Source organism: Astyanax mexicanus, unplaced genomic scaffold (genome assembly GCF_023375975.1).
Source record: "Astyanax mexicanus isolate ESR-SI-001 unplaced genomic scaffold, AstMex3_surface scaffold_48, whole genome shotgun sequence".
Taxonomy (NCBI): Eukaryota; Metazoa; Chordata; class Actinopteri; order Characiformes; family Acestrorhamphidae; genus Astyanax; species Astyanax mexicanus.
In genome coordinates this window covers 186,508-210,577 of record NW_026040058.1, presented here as the reverse complement: position 1 = coordinate 210,577, position 24,070 = coordinate 186,508, and the positions used below count along the sequence as shown (strand labels likewise).

The window sequence follows — 24,070 nt, the reverse complement described above, 5'->3', positions numbered from 1 at the left end:
CTAGCAAAAACAATCCTCACTGAAATAAAGTAATTAACGTTAGCTAACCTAGCTAGCTAAAACATTCTACACTGAAATAAAGTAAACATTAGCTAACCTAGCGAGCTAAAACATTCCTCACTGAAATAATTACCATTAGCTAACCCAGCTAGCTAAAACATTCCTCACTGAAATAATTACCATTAGCTAACCCAGCTAGCTAAAACATTCCTCACTGAAATAAAGTAATTACCGTTAGCTAACCTAGCTAGCTAAAACATTCTTCACTGAAATAAAGTAATTACCATTAGCTAACCTAGCTAGCTAAAACATTCCTTACTGAAATAAAGTTTTTAATGTTAGCTAACCTAGCTAGCTAAAACATTCCACACTGAAATAAAGTAGTTAATGTTAGCTAACCTAGCTAGCTAAAACATTCCACACTGTTTTAAAGTAGTAAAAGTTAGCTAACTTTCCTAGCTAAAACATTTCACACTGAAAAAAAGTAATTACTGTTAGCTAACCTAGCTAGCTAAAACATTCCATACTGAAATAAAGTAATTAACGTTAGCTAACCTAGCTAGCTAAAACATTCCTTACTAAAATAAAGTATTTACTGTTAGCTAACCTAGCTAGCTAAAACATTCCACACTGAAATAAAGTAGTTAATGTTAGCTAACCTAGCTTGCTAAAACATTCCTCACTGAAATAAAGTAGTTACCGTTAGTTAACTTTGCTAGCAAAAACATCCCACAATGAAATAAAGTAATAACCGTTACCCAACTTAGCTAGCAAAAACAATCCTCTCTGAAATAAATGAATTACCGTTAGCTAACCTAGCTAGCTAAAACCTCCCACAATGAAATAATATAATTACCATTACCTAACTTAGCTAGCAAAATCATCCCACAATGAAATAAAGTAATAACCGTTACCCAACTTAGCTAGCAAAAACAATCCTCACTGAAATAAAGTAATTACCGTTAGCTAACCTAGCTAGCTTAAACCTCCCACAATGAAATAAAGTAATTACCGTTACCTAACTTAGCTAGCAAAAACAATCCTCACTGAAATAAAGTAATTACCGTTAGCTAACCTAGCTGCCTAAAACATTCCTCACTGAAATAAAGTAATTACCGTTAGCTAACCTAGCTACCTAAAACATCCCATAATGAAATAAAGTAATTACCATTACCTAACTTAGCAAGCAAAAACAATCCTCAGTGAAATAAAGTAATTACCGTTAGCTAACCTAGCTAGCTAAAACATTCCACACTGAAATAAAGTAGTTACCGTTAGTTAACTTAGCTAGCAAAAACAATCGTCACTGAAATAAGGTAATTACCGTTAGCTAACCTAGCTAGCTAAAACATCCCACAATGAAATAAAGTATTTACTGTTACCCAACTTAGCTAGCAAAAACAATCCTCACTGAAATAAAGTATTTACTGTTAGCTAACCTAGCTAGCTAAAACATTCCACACTAAAATAAAGTAGTTAATGTTAGCTAACCTGCCTAGCTAAAACATTCCACACTGTATTAAAGTAGTAAAAGTTAGCTAACTTTCCTAGCTAAAACATTCCTCACTGAAATAAAGTAGTTACCGTTAGCTAACATAGCTAGCTAAAACATTCCTCACTGAAATAAAGTAGATACCGTTAGTTAACCTAGCTAGCTAAAACTTTCCTCACTGAAATAAAGTAGTTACCGTTAGCTAACATAGCTAGCTAAAACATTCCTCACTGAAATAAAGTAGATACCGTTAGCTAACATAGCTAGCTAAAACATTCCTCACTGAAATAAAGTAGATACCGTTAGCTAACCTAGCTAGCTAAAACATTCCTCACTGAAATAAAGTAGTTACCGTTAGCTAACATAGCTAGCTAAAACATTCCTCACTGAAATAAAGTAGATACCGTTAGCTAACCTAGCTAGCTAAAACTTTCCTCACTGAAATAAAGTAGATACCGTTAGCTAACCTAGCTAGTTAAAACATTCCTCACTGAAATAAAGTAGTTAGTTACCGTTAGCTAACCTAGCTAGCTAAAACATTCCTCACTGAAATAAAGTATTTACTGTTAGTTAACCTATCTAGCTACAACATTCCACACTGAAGTTAAGTAGTTAATATTAGCTAACCTAGCTGGCAAGCTAACCACTTTATTTCACTGTGGAACATCTGTCAGTTTAAACTACAGCTTGTTAGCTACCGTTATCTGGTGATCATCAGTTAATAAGTGGTGCTCACTACTTATTATCTGGTGCTCACCATTTTTTTAACGTAAAAAACAAAAACACCATGTCATTTCAGGCCAGGGGCTCCACAAAGAAGTGTTTTAATCGTGCTGATATTTGTGATAACAGCACAGCATTCTCACACTAAATCTGTATCGCTCCATAAACACATTGCCAAGAAGAAGAGTGTGACTTTACACATACAAATTCTAAATCTACCATTACCCCAAAAACTGTAAGGTCGACAGCAGTGACAGCAGAGCAACTGAATGAGCTGGAACTGGCTCGAAATGAGCAAAATACAATTCGACAAAAATAATGAGCTACAAAGTGCTTTAGGGCTGGCTCTAACAAAATGACTTTAGGGTCAATATGGGAACAGATGAAAAGGCTGAGCTGAATACTTAATAGTTCTATCCGCACCAGAAAAGGTGAGCTTTACAGTATCAGCAGCAGTGATGGTATAGTTACTTTGAAAAAGTAATCCGATTACTGATTACTCCTTTAACTTAGTTACTTTATGGATTACTTGATTTTAAAAGTAACTAAGTTACTGTACAAGTTACTTTATTAGTTACTTTCAGCAGCTGCAGACACCACCTCCCGCCGCGGCGCCGCCTTAACATAAAAACTATAACCAGTTTTGCCAATACTCCCTTTATTGGAAAATGCATTTTTAACAGCAACAATGTATCTCTAGACATTTAAAGTTAAACTATTTCCTGCAAAAATACGTTTTTTTTAATAAAAATAAAAGACAATTTCTCTTGAATTAACTTAACATAAATTCATTTTTTTTATATAAAAAATAAAATATGGTCTTTCTTGATTTCACTTAACATAAATACTTGTTTTTATAAAAAAGAAAAATAAAGAAAGTCTTTCTTGACCTGAAATATTTAACACTGTAAATCTTAACATTGAACCTGTTGTTCTCTGCAGGGCAGCAAAGAGTGGTTTTATAAAACAAAACCGTGTATATGATCTAGGCCAGGGATTACATATATGCGGACTGCGGTCCGGGTCCGGACCCAGACGTTGTCCAGTGCGGACCCAAACCAGTAAACTACTGAAAAGTATTTAATTTTGACAGCGTTCATTTAAAGCGTCAGAACTGTTCTTGTCTTTACGGTATACGCGCTCTGCGGCTGTGCAGACCGCTGCCCTGGCTAGTGAATTGGGACGCGGCCGGGAAAAAACGCCTTTATAAAGAGATAGGGAGCCCGAGAACTGGCGGAAAAATGAGAACAGGCGGAAACTAAAGACACGCCGAGCGCGAGAGAGAGACAGGGGAGGATTGTAAAGGTGACGGGAAAGGGATCGGTGTGTGTGTGTGTCTGTGTGTGAGTGTGAGGTGGAGAGAGAGAGAGAGTAACGCACAGTGACTTGGATAAGTAACTTTAATCTGATTACTGGATTGGAAATAGTAACGCGTTAGATTACTCGTTACTGAAAAAAAGGGTCAGATTAGAGTTACTAAGTAACGCGTTACTGACATCACTGATCAGCAGCCTTCTTGGACTTGGTACAGGGCTCAACATGTTCCTTAATGAGGCTTCACTCAGCCAGTCCTGGTGTTTGAATAGTGACCCTGAGTTTAAACCTGCAAACAATGTCTTCTTTGGAAACAACCTGCCACCCATCCGTTTCACCCATAGATGAGAAAATAATCAATAATCTAACGCATGTAATCCCAACCATGCAAGAGGGCTCCTGAACAAAGTTTGGTTAAATATCCAGCTTCATTTTGGATGGCGAGGAAAAAAGGGCAACAGAGCTCTTACAAAGAAGTAATTTATTATTAAAACAGATGAAAATGGCACAAAGTCTGCATAGTGTTATTCAATGAAGAAACAAAAAACCACAAAGACATCACGTGAGACCTTGGAATATACAAGGGATTCATATTTGCCAAACCTGGAGACCCTCTATTCCCAGTTGCAACATTAGAAAAATACCTGAGCAAAATGCCACCCAGTGGGCCTGCCTTTTATTTACGTTCTAAAAAGACGGCATGTGCATCAGATGCAGTTTGGTACATTGCGAGTCCTCTTAGAGTAAACCAGCCACCAACTATGCTTTCACAGATATGCAGAGAGGCTGGCACTAACCGCATATACATCAACCACTGCTTTCAAACCACAGCAGTTCAAAGATTATCTGATGGTGAAAATACGAGTGACTTCGGTCAGTATCTCATCATTAACATGCACCGGCTCTGGTCACTTAAACTTGAACACCTGAACAGCTGAATTGTGTTTAAAACTCCATAAATACACAAACTGAGTTCTGGATTTAAGTTATATTTATAAATAGACTGTTATATTTACACTGTTTAGATACATAATCGCCACATAAATGAACTACACAGGAAAAGTCTAAAATTAACAGCATCCAGTGGCTCGCAATGTTGCCAGATTGGGTGGTTTTATGCCTCATGTGGAGTTGAGTCTGAAATTGTCTGGAGTTAACTCTGTGCTTCGACGGCTGTGCTTCGACTACCAAGTGTTAAGAATTTGTAAATTAACATTAAAATGTAACAGTGTTGTAGATATCTTGATAACCTTGCAGAGGTGAGTCCTGCATGTTTGAGTATTTACTTCTTATATTACCTGCAAGGATACCCATGTCTCCAAAAACTCCTTTTCCACTCATCACTTTATTGAAGAGGCCAGTACAAGGTGTGGGAGCCCAGCGCTTTGACAGCCATCATTCCAGGGCACGCTTCAATATAGAGCATGCCTTTGGGATGATGAAAAACAGGTTTAGGGCCATCTTCTTGCTGGAGTTGCACCACATCTTTGTTTCTCATGTAAGTAATCGCTCAACAAACGGAAGAATAACATTTTTTCAGAAGAAATTTTCTTTTTTCTAAACCCCATTTTACAATTTCAGGTCATAGCGGCATGTGCCATCCTCCACAACATTTGCCTTGGGGTTGGTGACATCATAACCCCGGATGATGAGCCTAAGGAGCATGTGTTGGAGGATGAGGGGGAGAATGGCTTGGCGGTAGTAAGTGGTGCCCCCCGGAGGGATCAGGTGTCTGCCCTGGAGGAGGTACATACGACCACGACTATATTGTGGTAAGATTTATTTTGTCAAATAAAGGTTGTGAAGTAATATTTAACATGACACATCATTACTTACTTTTGCTTCTTTCTTAGTGACATGACAGCCGTTGATTGTCTTAGCTGTTGATTGTCTCAGCCCTGAAAACCCTGCTGATACAGTGGACAGTGGAAATATGCATCCCAACACTCTGAAGTGCCGGTGAATGCCAGGGCCTTTTATTGTGGCATCCCATCCAAATCTAGCAGCACCACCTGGGACTCCATGCTCAGCTCAATAAAAAGTAAAATTATATAAATAACATAAGATAATGTAAATAGTTTTATAAGAACTACAAGGTTTATAAGTTTCAGTTATGTCCTGTAAAATGTATCATTTTTTTATTAAAATAGATGTGGTGTAAATAAAAAAATGTAATAAGCACACTTTCTTTTAATTAATCATATTTATTTTTCAACTAGTTTCTCAAGTAGTAGAACAGCCTATCCATCCTCTCCCTGCTCTCTCCTCTCCTCTGTCTCTCTGAGGAGCTGTAGGAGCTTATCTTCTCTCTTCCTGTTTCTCTCTGGCTTTCTCTCCTCCTCCTCCTCTTCCTTCTGGTCACCCATTGCTGCACTTGGTCCATGTATCCTCAGGGATGGAGGCAATTAGAACAGAAGGGTTGGTTGAATGACTCTGTCCTAACACCTCATTCATGAGGATAAACCAGGGCTAAGTTGCAGCAGTGGGTTCCACACCAACACCCTCTCCTGACCCTGGGCACTTGCAATCCTAGGACAAAGGGAATTAAGTGAGGCAGTCATAACAGCAGCACAATATATTTGAGAAAAAGTGTTTTATTGATCTGCATTGTAGAAACAAATGATAATTTACATAAACATACCTTGTATTTTTTTTTTAATTATCACATTTTTTTGGCTTGCAAAGGGGTTACCTTCCGTAGGAGACCAATTTTCTCCAGAATTGTCCTAACCACAAAGAGAAAACAAGAGAAAAGGTAAACTTAATGTTTACACAAGGATTCAAACACAGGAAGACTGGCAAAGGTAGCACTGCAGGACAGGTACATGGTCTCCTACACAGTTTAACAATATGGCCTTTTTTGGTATACAGACAACGCAAAATGTGGTAGTCACCTCTTGCTACTTGTGCTACAAAAAAAAAAAACACTATCAAAAGCAATATAACTACTAAAAAGGGCCCTATGGAGGCCCTACAAAGGAAAAGTAGGGGACATTCGTCGGCCTTCGTCGGGTACATACTTTTTCTTGCAACTGTATGTATGTATATACTGTATGTAGGTATGTATGTATGAAAGAAACACAGGAACCAAGGAATGCGGAGGCACACGCCGAACGTAAAACAGTGATTTATTTATAATAAAGACTATATACAAAGTAAACAGGGCAGCAAAAACACAAGACATACCAGAATAGTAGTGGATAATGCAGGGTTTCGGCAACAGAGAAGCAAACATGAATATAAGGGCAAGGCAAAGAGAGATGGTGTAACAAATAAAGGTGTTGATAACAAAGACAGTAGTAAGAGGGCTAGGCTAAAGAGTGGTGTAAGAAACAGAAAACAGGAACAAGGAAAACAGGAAAGCAAGAAAACAGGTTGTATAGATAGATAGATAGATAGATAGATAGATAGATAGATAGATAGATAGATAGATAGATAGATAGATAGATAGATAGATAGATAGATAGATAGATAGATAGATAGATAGATAGATAGATAGATAGATAGATAGAATAAAGTAGAGTCTTTTTTAGTGTGTGTAACAGAGGTAGTAAAACAACAATGAACACCAGCTGCTGTGCATAACGAGAAGGTGACTGATGTCAGCTATGCAGAATGTGCAAGTATGCAGTTATATAATAATTTAGCAGTGAAAATTGTAACAACGTAAATAGTTAAAAAAAACTATGCAGAATATGGTAACTATAAAAATATTATAAATAGGGCATCTCGGAGGGTGTGTTCATGGAGTAAACAAAGTGGCCGGAATGAAAAAGTGTCACAGAGTCTTTAGTTTGCTGTGCTGAGAGGAGTTGAACATGGCCAGATCTTATGGCCAGAGGGTGGTGAACATTGTCCATGATGTTCAGCAGCTTGCTGAGGGCTCTCCTCTCTGCCAGTGGTGTTTAGGACTCCAGCTCTCATCCCAGCACAGAATAACACAGCACAACACACACTCTGATTCCCTATGCTCTCAGCATAGCTACACGTAAGAGTATTCACATTACTGAATACTGGCCGGTACATATTTCACCCAGGCCATTTAAATGGTCATGCCCCCATTGTGAGCATGTGTGGGATTCCAAACACTTTTTTTATACTCAGCAAAAGTTCTAATTCCGAAATCCTTACAACCAAGCTGAGATGTTTATTATAAAGTAATATAAATATAAATCTCCCCTCAAACATACATGTATATACTAGTATTTTAATTGACAGCACTTATATAAATATAAGTGCATTCTATATTGCTTACATTCATCCTTTTATTAACATCTAAACAGCCACTATAAAAACTTGCATCTTAAGAAGAACAAGTGCGATTAATTGAAGTTAATCACAGAATAGTGTTCTGATTAATCAGATTTTTTTTATCGATTGACACCACTACTTTACATCTATTATTGTGGGAATGAAAGGAGAATATATTTGATCAACATAACAACTGTAATTCCACACTTCAGCCACAAAGTGGTGCTATTTTTCCTGTGGTACTCAGTACTGGGGATACAGTTCTGACAATCTGTGATTTTATAAGAGCTTGTCCTCAACAATCTAACACTACGGTCAATACTAATATCACAGAAGTGAATACTGAAGAAGAAAATAATATTAAAGTCTTTACTTATAGTTAACAGTCATGCTGTTACAGTTTAGTGGGTCTGGGTCTGACATTCTTAACCAAGTCATGTGATTTAAGGGAAGTTGCCCTGTTCCTCACAGAACAAAGAAACCACTTTCATTTTCTGCAGCAGACAAATCACACCAGCAGCAAAATACAGCAAGAGGAGACTGAAACCTTCCCTTAACCAGGTAAAATTTATTCATTTCATTCACATTTTTAGCTCAGGAAGATCAACATGTTTTCTGACATATCAAGTTTTAATTATATTAACAGTCACATACAGACTAAACAAAGCATTAATTTCCCTGTGAAATTTGAGGCTTGGTGAAAAGTAAGGAAGTAAAAGTAAACAAAGTATCTGTTAGATAATTAATGAGTGTAAAGAGCTTTTCACTCTCAAAATTACAATGAAAGGGATATGTTTTACACCAGCTGGCTATTTTGGGTAAATAAATCTCAAGATTTGTACACAATGATATTGCTGGATTTTGCATTTTTTCAAGTCCCAACCTAAACCCCTGGTTAATCATATTTGTTTTTTTTTTTTCTTAAATTGATGAAAACTTCTTCAAGTTTTTAAAGCAAATGTATTCTTAACGCTGAACACAACTGGCTAATGGTGGCATTTTTCAAAACAGTTTTTTACATTTTCAGATGTCTGTTGCGAAGAATAGGTGTTACTGTCTGCCAGTTTATATATATTTGCTGTCTTCTAACACCACACTGTAGGAAATAAAACAGCACTGCTGCAATTGAATCAATACATTAGAATATTAATAAATCATCTAAAAAGCACTGAATTTTCCATTTTTATCAATGGAGTTTTTTCATTAGCAATTCAGAAAACATACCAAGAGGTTCACTGTTCAGCTATGGTAATTATGGTATGGTAAACATATGGTTTTAATAACATAACATTTAATGTACTACTTTAATATCATATTTAGGATCAGTCAACCACCACATAGCTCTGGTAATTATATAAACATCTATATTCAATCTATGTAGCACAGGTAGGGTTTTCTCTTCTGCAGCAACAAAGCCTAATGGCAACTCCCATTTACCCACAAACTTTCTATATATAAAATTAAAATTGCTGCATTACTATTGGCTGTTAGAACTAATCTAATGATGTTGTTTTGTAAAGGTCACTGAGGTTCCAATAACAATATCCACAGCTGGCAGAAATGAGGCGCATTTTCAGAATGTAACTATACTGTTTAAATTCTGTTTAAATCTTTATTGTGAAACTACTTTACAGTTCAAAATGAAAACTGCAAAAAAGCCACTTTCAATATGAGTCTATGTTTCAGATGCAGTAAAATTGGCCATATTTTGTACAAAAAACTAAGGAAACATATTATTTCAGATTGTCATGTCTGGTGCTGAAAGCACGTCTGTGTCTCCCACATCCAGCTCTATCTGCGATTCTCACAGTAACAACTACAATACCCAGAACGCACCACTCCATGACACAACACACATTCCCGATCACATGACACGTCACATGACGCCACCAGGAAGTCCCGAGTACTGATTACTCAGGCTGTATTCGGAATGGCATACTACATACTACTCGCGTACTAAATCTGCCTAAAGCCAGTATGCAGTACACAGTATGTGACCAAACTGAGGATCTGTAGTGCACTACAGGTACCCGGATGGTGTACTACTCCGCTCCGATTCCGCAGTGTGCATGGAGAGCTATCTTCGCGGTATACTGCATCCCAACATGCATTGCGACTGGCTTCTCCAGCTCGCTTCAGAAAAAAACAAGATGGAGGCGAGTGCGAGAGATTTTTAAATTTTATAAATAAATATATTTTTAAATTAAGGGAATTATTTTGGAAAGTATTGGCTCACCGCTGTCGAGCCCCCTCCGCTGCCGCGGCCGAGCGCTGTCCGCCGCCGGGACTCTCCGCTGCCGCGCGTTCTCCGCGGGTGGGGACCCTCCGCTGCCACGGCCGCGCGTTCTCCGCGGGTGGGGACCCACCGCTGCCGCGACCGAGCGCTTTCCGCGGCCGGGACCCTCCGCTGCCGCGACCGAGCGCTTTCCGCGGCCGGGACAGCGGAGGGTCTCGACAGCGGTGAGCCATTACTTTCCTTGATGCAGTAAATTATTCCCTCAGTTTTAATAAATTATTCTGTTATTTTAATAAATGATTCCCTCAGTTTTAATAAATGATTCCCTCAGTTTTAATAAATTATTCTGTTATTTTAATAAATGATTCCCTCAGTTTTAATAAATGATTCCCTCAGTTTTAATAAATTATTCTGTTATTTTAATAAATCATTCTCTTTATTTAATAAATAAATACCTTTGTTTAATAAATCGTTCTGTTGATTTAATAAATAATTCCCTGTGTTTAAATACATATTTTTCTTTTAAATAAGGGAATTATTTGAATACAAATTAATAAAATTGTTTGATTTGTGTTGAGATTGTGTAAATATGAATGAGAGTTTGTTTAAATGTTTTCTTCTTGTTGGTACTTACATAGATGAAAATAGTAATCTACTAAAATAAATAGAAAAACATATTTAAATATAACTGGAACATACTTGGGTTGTGGGGGCTGCTGCTAATTGGTTGTTAGAATTGGGTTAGCTGCTAAACTCTAAAATAAAAGCAGCAATTGCTGTTCTGGACAGTATGCAGATCTTATTAGTTTTAATAATGAAAAGGTAGGACATTTTTCATGTTCTTTCTGTTTACAACTCACTCTGAGGAATTCGGAGCACTACAGAGCACTGACTGGTGTGTCACAGCAGGACCGTGTAGGGTACTACAATCAAAAGTGTTACAGTACCGAATACTACATACTGGGCAGCGTGTAGTATGCAGTACATACTAGTGCAGTATGCAGTACGCAGTATAGTAGTATGCCATTCCGAATACAGCCTCAGTGTATTTAAGGACCATGCTCACGCTCACACCTCGCCGAGTATCTGTTTGGTAATTCCTACAATACAAAGCGTTTCTCTTGCCCTTGCTATTCTCCGTGTATGATCTTGTTTTTTGTTTTCTACCGACTTTGATTTTTGCCTGCTCCCTTGTGTTGGATTACCGTGTATGACCTGGACTGTTTATCGTACTCTGGATTTTTGCCTACCCTGTGATACTGCCTAACCGTGTATGAACTCTGGACTGTCCTCCGGTTATGGTATGGTTTCTCTACACTGTGCATTTTTGGTACTGACCCTGTTTCTGTTGACTACCCCTGTCTACTCTATAACTTTAATAAAAGTTATTTTATTGTATCTGCACCAGTCTCATTCCTGTCTGGCCCTGACACAGATTGTCCCACTTCAATAAAAGGAAGCTACTAATGCTTTTGTAAAATAGTAAAATACCGCGTTTTCCGCACTATAATTTTCCCAAAAATAGTCAGTGCATCTTAAAATCCGGTGCACCTTCTGTATGAATTTTACCAGTCAGGTTGTAGGGAGCAGTAAAGCTACTCCGTTGAAGCTGCTAACCGCAGTGCTAGGTCTTCCGCTGTTCAGAGGTGAGTATATCGGACTGTAGTCTGCATATTTACCGTGTTAAAACAAGCTTCGTGGGACAAACCGCTAGCTAATATTAGAGGTCTGTGCAGGACTGCCTTTTTAAACTCGCTCCTGCGTGTTTTTGTCCCGTTACCTCCCGCTCCTGCAAAAAAATCGCTTCTTTTAATCCCGTGCCCGCCCGCCTCATACACATTTCTGCCGCTCCTGCCCTGCGGTCCTTATAGGAATTGAGTTAATTACATTTAGTGCTTCAAATTTACTTATGTATTTATTAAAATAGCAATTCAGCACTGAATAGTGCTGTACCGTTTCTTACCACAGTCCAAACACATGCTGTTCGGTGAATTGGAGATGCTAAAAATCTCTCATCTGTATGTGTGTGTGTGTGCGTGCGTGTGTGTCGGTCCATCCTACGCTTTGAGATTTTTCTTGAGGGTTTTCCCTGCATGGGAATCATTGCATGATTATTACAATTTTCTTAATGATTCATTAATTTGCGGGAGTGGGACTTCCATGGGAGTTTCCCGCGGGACTTCCGTGGGAGTGCAGGCCTCTAGCTAATACCGCTCTGACTTACCAGAACACTCATGGTTCCTCAGTGTATCACTGTGGGTTAGCGGCTAATGCTTAATTAGCGGCTAATCCTTAGTGCTGGAGAAATTCAAGAATCTAAACAGAAGCGCATTACTCACCCCCCCCCCCCCCCCCCCATCACCCCCCCACCCCCCTTTCTTTAGGGCTCTCGTTTGACTTAGCTCCACCACGGTTAGACTTAGTGAATTAGAAGGAAAACATGTGACATCACTGTTTCTTTCTAGTGTTGCATAATGCACCTTATAATTTGGTGTGCCTTATAGTACCAAAGATGCGGTAGTGGTAAAGCAAACTATTTTAGGTAGACCATTCTCACTGGAACTAATCTCTTTCCATCGCTTCCACCATGCACCAGGGTCTGAAGTAAATATATATAGCACTTGATGGGAAAATAGCACTTGATGAGAAATCAGAAAATTGTCAGTCATTTTAGGTGAAAGAAATAATTAATGGGATGACTAGCAGATTTTCCCAAACAATCCTTATCCTTTGAGCACTTTTTATGAAACAACTGTAAAGACCACACTAAGGGTAGCGATATACTTGCTGAAAATGATATGTTCGTGTACACATGATGGTTGCGTTGTGTATCCTGTGTCCATTTCATGTGTTGGTTGTGCTTGTCCACAAAAATGAATGTGATTTAGGGGCAGTGAAGCACTCAACAGAATCAAAATGATAAGCTGTTTTAAACTATACAATGCATCCTTGTCACTATGGGAGGTACTGTATGTAAACAGCATTGTTTCCAATACAGCAGTTTGTCTGTTTGAACGCATGACCAAGCAGGAAGTATATCTGTAGCCTTGATCAGGACCCCTTAATATAATACAGATTATTTAAAATGATTGCAGTGTTTACGTTAAAACATTTACACTAAATTATTTATTTAATGTAAATTAATTTACATTAAATTAATGTGTACTGTAATTTTTTTTAATGTTCATTCTTAAGGATGATAACGAAACAAAGAGAAAAGTTCTTTTCAAGCCTGAAGCACGCATAAATGAACGAGAACTGACCTGAATCATCAAATCCAATAAAATGGGTAAGAATATAAAATGATCTATACAAACAGGCATATCATTCATATGGCTCATAAATTAAGTTCTGGATTTAATACACTGTATGGGGTTTTATTCCAGATCAGAACACCCGTGATCTCACTGTGGTGCTGTTTGGGAACAGCTCTGCAGTTCACTTTGGAGATGAGAACATCCTGCTTGGGAAAGCCCCAGAAGGCAATGCTGATTTTTCACAGACTGTTCCAGAATCAAGGAAGATATCAGGACACAGAGTGAATGTAATTAACATACTGGACCTGCAGGAAAATGAACTTTACCTGGACTCAGTGGATCAGACCATTGACCGTTTGGTCAGTGAAAATGAAATCCATTCCTTCATCTTCGTACTGCAACTCGGGCAGTTAACAGACAGTGATAAGAGGGGAATAGAATGGCTTCAGAAATTGTTTGGTGAAGCTGTTCTACCATTCACGATGATCCTCTTTACTTACGAAAGAGAGGAGGGCGATGACAAAGTCATAGATGAACTGAAGAAAAACCCTTGTCTAGAGCAGCTGGTGAAGAAATGTGGAGACAGATATTACACCTGCAGCAAAAGCATGAACAACCAATCAGAGATGAAAATGCTACTAGAGAAGATTGAATTCACGGTCTCTGAGAACAGCCAGCGCTGTTACACTGCAGAGATGTACAACACAGTTTCAGACTTCAGAAAAAGCCTTCAAGATTCTGAGAGTCAACTAAGTGGTAAGTACTATTTTTGTGCTCCTTGTATTGATACAAGTACCGTAATGCAGAGCACCTACCAATGTCAATTTTAATATTTGTGTTCATGTACATGATGTAACCACACAATGGACACATCAAAGTCAGCAAGTATTCCAATTTAAACGTATTGGCATCTTCAACCACCTTGTGTTTTACTGTTGTAAAACCAAACCTGTTTTTAAATTAATTTAATTAATTTTTAATTACCTGTAATTTCTGGGAATTATAGTAACTAAATCTAATTAGTAACTAAATCTAATAGTAACTAAATCTTATTTTGCAATCTAACTGTTACTTTGCCAATTTTGTTATCAGCCGATAATTCTCAGGTGCAACCAGAGGAGACAAAATCTACAGCCAGAAAACAAAGAACAGAAAATCCAAATGTAAGTAGTTTTTTATTAATCATTACTCACATTAGTATAAACTCATGCACAGAACAACTGATAACAACATTATTTAACTATAAGCATTTTTCAGATAACAAGACAAAATAAATGTTTATTTCTAGTCATTCTAAATGTCTTTGGTTGTACATTAAGAAGTGTTATATTTATGATAGCTTGGGATTTTAAATCTTGTGGGTTTTTTTTGTTTGTTTTTGTCCTGTTCTTTTTTAATTATTTTAATTCTGCTGTCCTAAAGAGCAAATTACAAAAATAAAAATAAATGTCTTGATACCATGTCTTATAAGAAAGAAAACAGGAAATTCTCTCTTATGTCTCTCATATTCAACATATGTGGTATGATCCAAGCAGCCAGAAACTTTGACACATTATAGTTGCACATTTGCTCTACCTAGATAGCCGCAACACTGCCCCATTTCATTCAGTGAGAGCAAAAGGGGATAGCAACAGTAAGATTATTTGACTAGAAGTGGAGATTGATATTATTTTTATATATGACAACACTAATACATGAACATTTACACAATATAAAAAGCAGGACTGTTTATGGCCTACATGGATCAGCCCTGATAAAAGCTGTAAAGCTATTAATGCAACAGACATAAAATTCATTTGGGCTATTTCAGCTTCATCGACCAAATCTATACAGTCGCCCACATGCTACATTTTGTTTTTTAAGAAAATATAATTTTAGACTGATATGATTCAAGTTCCATTGTGCACACCACAAACAGCAAAAAAAATGTAGGTCTTTATTATTGGTTAAATAATCAGTTTTTATACATTTTCAGATCCCAAAAAAGCCTGGATTTCTACAGACTTTAATGTCACTGCCGCAGCAGGCCCTGGACAGAATAAAAAAACGAAACATTTCTTCAGTGAGTACCACATGAACCAAAAACTGAAACTAAAAGTGTACAGTTACAACCTGTTTACGATCTGTTACAAATGATTATTTGTTTTATTAAGGTTTAATTTCACACCTTCAGACAGGTACATTCACACTGCATTTAAGCAACAATAAATGCAATTTTGGTGGTGTACAGCACAGAAATCTAAAACTGGGTTAATATTCACTAATATGCTCATATAGTAATGAATTGGCTTCAAAATGTATCAGTGATCACCCTGCTTTATACCCGATGGTGGGAGCTTTTTGAATAGCCTAAAAACCCTGTAAATAGCTCATTTAAATGTAATTAATGAATTAAAATTATTTAGGAAGTGTTAATAGTCCATTAGTCAATAGTCCCAATAAATCATTGATTAAATCAAGTGATCAAGAAGACCTCACTGCTCCCATTCTGCCATTTACCTTGCTGCCTGCATATAATATTAAACATTTGACTGCTTTCTGTAATAACTATATTACACAATACCTAAAACTGTTACACTACTTAAGTACAAAAAATAATAAATATTTTAGTACTTTCACTTAAATGTGGAGCTTAAAGAACCCTTTAACTTCTACTAAAGTCAGTTTTTTAATAGAGCACTTGTACAGGAGACAGTTGCCAACCACAACTCTGGTTCATGCTTGCCTGGTTTCCCCTCGTGATCTACCGAATACAGAAGTGGTTCACTGTTTTGTTCCATTCCTCCCTTTCCTGCCTCTTGGGTCTACTTGCCAATGCAATGGCCCCTGCACCACACATCACATCCTCTGCCTCTCTTCACTGCCACAGCATTTTTCGATGTTTGGAGGATCTTACAAATTCTGGCATTACCAAATTTGCATACTTAGCATTTTTAAGCAGTGCAAAAAGGCTCTGCTTCACGCACTCCAGCTTCAGTTTTCCTTCCCAGTTAAGCTCTTCAGGCGGGGTCCATACTTACAAATGAAACAATAATTTGGGCATGGAGCAATTATTTAAAAACATGTAGATAAATTCAATTTCCAAGTAATTGTATCAACTATTTAAAATATTTTCTAAACCAATTAGATTTTGAATTTGAATTCAAAACAGTTTATCAGCTTCTAGAAATGTATACCATATTTAAAGGTTGTAAATATGTCACCTTTTCACTGTTTATTTTACAGTTTTTTAACTTGTTACAATTCTGAATACAGTTATAAAAAATAAATATGAAACTGTTTTACAGGTGGAGGAAGATGAGCTTAACAGAACAAAATACACTCCACAACACTATGAAGAAAATAAAAAGTATGAAAAAGAAAGAAAAGAACCACTTTTGGACAAAAAAACAGAGCAGCTCTTTACAAGACTTCAGTTAAATGGACACCAAACAGAAAAGCTGAAATCAGCAGATGTTCTTCAATTAACTGCACAGATATTATCATTCAAAGAACCTTGCAGAGAGAAAGAACTGGTTCAGGCTTTCTTACAGAGGCTGATGTTGATGGACTACAGAGCAAGATATATTCCCATTAAAGAAGCAGCCAGTGAGGAGGGTCATGTTCAGTCAGGTCCAGTGAACAAAGAGGAAGATGACACATATGACACATTCTTCAGCCTACAGTTAGTGTCTATTGATGAAGAAACACAAGAATATTCTATTCACCCCATGGATGTTCAGATGGCAGTGTTCCACTGCTCAGATAGTTTCCTAAAGCAGCTGATAGTGACTAAGCTTTCACAGTGTCAGTACGCTCTGCCTCTACTGGTGCCAAATCCCTTCACAGGAGAGATTGAGTTTCAACAGTGGGCGTTCCATCAGATCAGGAAGAGCTGGAAAAGTACTGACATGTCTGGAAAGGTGATCAGCAAAATCAAGCCGATTTGTGAAGCAGAAACGCCAATGGTAGCCTTTTTTAGAATTGGTTCTATCTCCACATCCAAATCAAAACTGATAAATGATCTGATCAATGAAAGACACAGCACGTTCTTTCACAGGGACTGTCCAGGCAGCAGCAGAAATCGTCAACTGATGGACGGAGTGGTGGAAATTGCCTGGTACTGCCCATCTGGGAAAAGTACTGATCATTTCACTGATTGTGTGGCATTCTGTAATCTACACGGTGATGCAGAAACTCATGAGAAACAGCTGGAGATTCTAACTGAAATGTCCTCAGTGAACGTGGTAGTCTTAGGTGATCAAGATGGTAATATACCAAAAAATGAAATACTAAAGAAACTCTATAAAGAGAAAAAGCCACTAATTTACTTATCCTGTGGGGATAACTCAAAAGTCACTGTGTCACAGAACTCAAAATACAAGATAGGACTTAAAGACAGGAATAAATCAGATATATCTATGGATCTGGAAAAAGTTATCAAAGATTGCTGCTCAAACTCACCCTATACATTCAGTCTTAATAAATTTGGAAAAATTAAGGAGCTGACCAATGATGAAAATGATGAGAAGTGTCAAAAGGGAAAGGAAGCTGCTATGCAGATAATAAAATGGCCGGAAGGAACAGAATTGTCCAAAGTGAAGGAATCCTCTCTCCCACATCAGGGGAAGTTTTGGAGTGAATGGTGCCAGAAAAAGAAAGAACTCCACCGACTTCAAGGGTCCAAATTAGAGAAGCAAAAGAGTGAAATACGAGCTGAAATGAAAAACATTCGTGAAGAGCAGCATAAACTTGGGCTCTCAAAACTGATGGACCTGTTTACTCACACACTGAAGACGTCAGCAGAAAATGAAAAATGCTATTTTCTGAAATGGCTTGGGATCCTGCTAGATAACTTCACCACAGATGAGCTCTCTGGTTTCCATCATGCATATGATCAAACTTGGTCAAAGGTTTTGGACCTAAAAGGACAGGCTGATAAATCAGAAGACATGAAGAATGCACAAACAAAACTTGAAGAAATATCAAAGAAATTGAGCGCTGCAGCCTTCAGCATTGAACACATTTTTAGGGAGATGGGTCAGATATATGAGGCCTGCATGGCTGTACAAGCAGGGAAAAATGACTTCTCTCTCCCCAAACTTGCAGCTGAGTCCATGCTATCTGGCCATCCACTAGAACTGATGGATGGTGATACAGGCCATGTTCCTCTTGACTGGGTTTCTGCAGTTCTAGATGAACTAATCAATATACTGGGAGACCAGAGGGTCTTTGTGTTGTCAGTTCTGGGAATTCAGAGCTCAGGGAAATCCACCATGCTCAACGCCATGTTCGGACTCCAGTTTGCAGTCAGTGCTGGAAGATGCACCAGAGGAGCCTTCATGCAGCTGGTCAAAGTGTCTGAGGAGATGAAGAAAGAACTGAACTTGGACTACATTTTTGTGGTTGATACTGAGGGATTACGAGCTCTGGAATTTACTGGAATATCAACAAGACAACTAGACAATGGACTTGCAACATTTGTGGTAGGTCTTGGAAACATGACTTTAATTAATATGTTTGGAGAGAATCCATCAGAGATGCAAGACATCCTTCAGATTGTTGTTCAGGCTTTTCTGAGGATGAAGAAGGTCAGACTAAATCCGAGATGTATGTTTGTACATCAGAATGTGGGAGAAATCACTGCTGGAGAGAAAAACATGGAGGGACGGAAGCGCTTTTTGGACAATCTGGATGAAATGACAAAATTAGCAGCTAAAGAAGAAGACTGTAATGCAAAATGTTTCAGTGATGTGATTGCATTTGATGTGCGGAGTGATGTGTCATATTTTGCCCAACTTTGGGAGGGAAGCCCACCGATGGCACCACCAAACCCTTTGTACTGTGATAGCATTCAAGAGTTAAAGGGAAATATAATCTCGAAAATGTCCTCAAACTCTGCTGTGACATTCTCACAATTCAAACAACGTTTAAGCAGTTTATGGAATGCACTTCTAGATGAAAATTTTGTTTTCAGCTTCAGAAACACTCTTGAGATTGCAGTGTACAGGAGACTGGAGCATGAGTACAGTAAATGGACATGGAGCCTCAGGAGTGCCATGCTGGCTACTGAGAACAAACTGCACAACAGAGTCACTAATGAAGATTCCATCAAGATTGATGAAGAGGACATCGTGGAATGCATAAAAGAGACAAAGACAGATGTAGAGACATCAATTAAAAAGCTCTTTGATGAAGACAGAGACAAAGAAATTTTGGTTCAATGGAGAGAAAGATTTCAGGTGAAAGTTTCAGAGTTATGTAGTGAACTTGTACAAGGAACAAAAAGAAAATTGGATGAGGTCATTCGACTGAAAAAGGCAAGAAAGAAGGTAGACTCTGAAAAGAAAATGTATGAAAACAAGCTCTTTAAACTGAGTAAAGAGCTCGCCTTTCACTTAAAAAACATAGAAACTGATGAAGATGCACTCCAGAAAGAATTTGAAGATGTCTGGTCCACGTGGGTCAATGAGCTGACTTCTGACACACCACAATTTGCTGACATTAATATATGTGGTGATGTAACACAGATCCTTTCAGAAAGCTATGAACAAACCTTTGTCACTGAGCGACAGCACCGGGAAATTTACAAAAGAATTGATGCCTTAGGGAATTATTCAGACTATGTTATTCTTAAAAACCAGGAAGACCCTGGCCAGGAAGACCTGCAGTCTAGGAACGAATGTGTTGAGGATGTGGAAGATAAAAATGCTTGTGCATCTGGCCACTTGAACCAAGGTGAGAAATGTTCCCCAGCTGAAGAGAGTTCCGGAACCTCGACTTTTACAGGAGAGGATAACAATTCACTCAGTGTTCTCATTAGAAACACTGCTGAGGATATTAAGGCAGAAATTCGGAGTAAATCAATTGCAGAACATGGATACAGTCGTAACTACATTCCAGAAATAATCAGCTTTGTAAAAGACAAAGTAACAGAACATGAATCCAACACCTCTAATTATACACTCAGAAAGGAGTTCACAGTGGACCTATGTCTCAGTGTATGTGACTTTGCAGCAGACTACTTTGCAGAGCAGCATAAAGAATTTAAAGAAGCTTATGATGTACGACTTTACCTGGAGAGACAGAAGCCACAGTACTTCAATATCTTTAAGGACTACTGCAGTGGTGCAACTTCTACAGCTGTGTTTGGTCGTGTAATTGTGGATACACTTAATCCATCAATAGTGCAAGCAGCATATGACCAAACTGCCATTGACTTGAGTGACAAAATGAAGTGTGATGTTCCTGCATTTAGTGGAAACAAGTCAAATCAGGAAAAACACATCCTGACATCACTAGCAGAGGAGGAAAACTTTGAGAATTACGTTGAGTATATTCAGAAACCCAAAGAATATTGTAGTCGTTTTATTAATAAGAAGGTTGATGATTATGTACACAAGGAAAATAAAAATGAAGTTTTAGAAATCATCAGAAGAAACATCAGTTCCAAAGGAAAACGTGTGATGGATGCTGTGAATGAAGCAACAGAAGAAGTAAAACGCAACAATGGAGATGCCAACATGTGGCTCCAACATTTATCCAGAAAGCTGCAAGATGAGCTTCAGCTGAAGGAAAAGTCATGTCCTGAGCAGAATGAAGTTTCAGACCTTGATTTTCTTCGAGAGATTGTGATCGCAGAACTAACTAGCATTATGTCAGAGTTAAACAAGAGTTTTCAAGACATTTCTGACCTCAAGTGGGAAATGTTCAGGAAGAAACCGGAAGACATTCTGATTGAACAGCTCTGCCGATGTTGCTGGGCACAGTGCCCGTTCTGTAACGCCATCTGTACCAACACACTGGAAAACCATAGTGGAGATCACAATGTTCGTTTTCATCGCAACCCTGGAATAAACGGATGGTCTTTCATGTTTACTGGTAACCTCGGAATTGATTTCTGCACAACTGCTGTTTCAAGTAAACTTCTACATTTTCGTACAAATGGTAAAGTATTATCTTTTAAGGACTACAGAGAAGCAGGTGGAGAATATGCCAGATGGAACATCATGCCTGATAATTCAGAGATGCCGTACTGGAAATGGTTTGTGTGCAGATTTCAGGAGGACCTGGAAAGGTATTACAGGAAAAAATTCATAAACAATGAAATTCCCAAAGAATGGAGGGACTACAGTAAGGAGCAAGCTATCGAAAGCTTAAATGAGTTGTAGTGTAATTCTGAAAGGCTGAAAATCACTGATGCCCTGTTTTTTTATAAACCTTTTTTTTCACAGGGCTCAATAACCAGGCCTTAACTCAGAACTATTGCGATGAGTACCATGACATTATTTAATTTTACTAAAATAAAGCAACAAGCTGAATAAACCACTGTTAGAGCTGATGTTTCAGAGTTTAATCACATACCAGATAATTTAAACTATTGCATAGGTTTATAGAAACCTAAATATTAGATGTGAGGGTGGATACTATGTAAGAAGCAACAAAGGTGACCAACAGCCGCATTTTAAGGTCACCTGCATATTTACACTGCATTATCTCTTTTCTTTCTATACATGTCTCATTTTTAGCTAATTAAAAAACAATAGATGGTTTGATGGTTGTTTTGTACAGGTATTTCACTGTTCTGAAATGTGATTTGCATCCAACAAGTGGACATATTTGTGATGGCTGTACTAGGTTTTATATAGTAGTTTTGTATAAATCCAATCTTTCACTGTGTAATACATCTAATGCATGTAATATTATTGCTATATTATGGCAGATTTTTTTGCACCTTCCATTCCTTTGCAATCAGATTGAACAGCAACGTATACATTTTGAATTAAAGTTTGATTTAAAAGACAAATTGCGGTACAAGTTTTTGATTTTGAAGTCATGCTTATATACCTATAAATATTTGAAAAGGTTTTATACATAATTATACTGACTGTACATACAGTAATTATTAACCATATTCTGCTTAGCAAAATTGTTCTGTGTGCACTGAAAAATAAAAGTCAATCCTACAAGATTTTGTTATGAATTGACATTTTAGTATACTGCACCCTGACATCTGTAGAGCTTCAACAAAGATCTACAATGTAATTTATAAATAAAACTCATTATTAAAAGACTGTATGTCACAACTGTATGTGGTTAATTACTAATTACGTAATTAAGTGGGGTTTTAGGCAGTCATTTAAAATAAAACATTTAAATGTATATTGTATGTCATTTAATACTTAAAGTTGTCCAGTTTGTCATAACTTACACTCTGAACTCTCAGGAAAGCTGCAAGAACACAAAACAGGATTAGCTACTAGCTGGCTAATGTGTGTATTAAAATATGTAACCTATCCTATCCGTACTACTCTTCTGACCTTGTTTACCTACAATAAATAAATAAACATTACCAATTTCCTCACAGACTTATTTCTAAACTGGACATTAGCACTGTTTAAAAGAAGATAAAGACGTTTTCTAACCTAGCTAACCTAGCTAGAGTTAGCTAGCTATGTTGACGTGAATTGCGTAAATGTTAGCCTGATAGCTATAGCAATGAGTACAGTTAACAACTTGAAACATCAACAAACAGCTGTTTACCAGACCATCTTCTATTTAAAACTATTAAACCAGAAATAAAAAAAATCCACACAGATGTTGTGCAGTCATATTAACTGCACGTAACTAAATAACAAGCTTTTCACAAACCCACCACAAACAGAGCCTTTAGTTAAAGAGGAGTGCTCCTATTTTAAGTTTCCCATTCCCAGAGAGAGAGAGAGAGAGAGAGAGAGAGAGAGAGAAGATTCATCATGAATCAAGAATATTCAGGAAAAACAGGTGAATTCTGAGTGAAATACTTATAATTTTCCTGTTTTCACAGGTTACACATTTTGCACATTATTACACATTCATCAGTTCAAGGTTTTGTACTTAATTACAGAGCAAACAAACATATAACTACTTTATAAACTAAAGTTAGATGTTACTGATACTAACACTTCTCAGTGAATGTTTTTTTATTTATTTATTTAATGTATTTTCAACATTGTAGATTTATATTAATGAATTAAAACTATTAAGGGACACATATGGAATTACCTAATAAATAAAAAATATTGTCTAACCTCCACAATCCCCTGACCTCAGGGATTTGGGATGAACTGGAGCTTTACAGTGTGAAGGAAAAGCAGCAACTACTGTTCAGCACCTCCAGGATCTCCTTCAAAATGCTGAGAAAACTATTCCAGGTGACTCTACCTCATGAAGACACTGAGATTAAAATACCAAGTGTGTAAATCTGTTATAAAAAGTAAATGTGGTGCTTATAACTATAACTATAACTTTATATAGCTATAACTTAGTGTTGGGTGGCAAACCGGTTCATACAGTATATCGTACGTCAGTTTAGAACCGCTATGGATTTTTCACATACCGCAATACCGCTAGAGGCGCAGCAGAGCACGGTGCAGAGCGCTCTGTAGAAGCAGAACATCACCGCCAAACAAGCATGCTGGGACAGCTCACTAGATAACGCTAGCCAGTTAGCACAACAAGCTAACGCACTGGAAGCTTAGCTCAGTGGAGCCAATTATTACTCCTGCGTGGAACCTACGACGTAGCCTATGAGTCTCTGCACAACCCTACACCCTGTCCTACGCCGTAGCTTGGCGATGAACGATGCGGAAAGTCGCGGCCTGCCGGGCCTCGCCCTTCCCCCTACCCCCACACTCATTCACACCTTCAAAGTTTAAACTGCAGAGCATGTATGTGTATGTACGTACATATACTTATATAATTTATAAATTTATACACTTATTAATATGCCATACCATATGTCTGTCTTTGTTAAAGAGCAAAGTATAAAGTATTTCA

At 37.7% G+C, this 24,070-nt stretch overlaps 1 pseudogene; it reads left to right on the top strand.

Moving 5' to 3' along the window:
- The window catches only part of LOC111197399 (interferon-induced very large GTPase 1-like), a 30,722-nt pseudogene extending 8,639 nt beyond the window's left edge, over nt 1-22,083 (top strand).
- Nucleotides 22,084-24,070: the final 1,987 nt, after the last annotated feature.